Below are 727 nucleotides of genomic sequence, written 5' to 3' on the forward strand. Positions count from 1 at the left end.
GCTGCTGCTGTTGTTCTTCAATACTTGACTGCTTACTGCTTCACTGTTCACATTCACTTTGAAGCCCTCTATTGGCCAAAACCCCACTAAATAAGTTTCCAACTGTTGGGTTGCGGTCCTGTAGTTTGAGTGAAAACTACAAAAACTTGCTTTACGGCAGACCTACAATCCAATCAGAGCCAGCTTTAATGCAGTAGGCTAAATTATTTACGACAGTGGTAATGGACAATTCCACTTCCAACCTGTAGGGGAGCAAAGAGCAAAAACTCTTTAGTGTTGCTTTAAAGGGATAGTTCCCTCAAAAATGAAACCCGTGTCACAATTTACTCACCCTCACGCTGTCACAAACCTGTATACATTTATTTTTTCTGATCAACACAAATAAAGATATTTTGAGGAATGTTTGTAATCAAAACAATCAGAAGCCCCATCGACTTCCATGGTATTCTTTTTTCCTACTATAGATGTCAATGGTGCTTCTGATCGGTTTGGTTACAAATATTATCAAAATATCTTCCTTTGTGTTTATCAAAACAAAAAAAATCATACGGAATTTGTAAGAACATGAGGGTGAATCAATCTTGAAATAAATTTTACCTTTGGGTAAACAATCCCTTTAAAACTCACTCCTGCACTTAGTTCACCCATTTCAAGATAATGGCCCAATTTGTGTTTCATAGGACTGCCAGTCCCCATACCGAACACACACAAAAAAGAAAACACCTGG

Source organism: Misgurnus anguillicaudatus, chromosome 19 (assembly GCF_027580225.2).
Source record: "Misgurnus anguillicaudatus chromosome 19, ASM2758022v2, whole genome shotgun sequence".
NCBI classification, from domain to species: domain Eukaryota; kingdom Metazoa; phylum Chordata; class Actinopteri; order Cypriniformes; family Cobitidae; genus Misgurnus; species Misgurnus anguillicaudatus.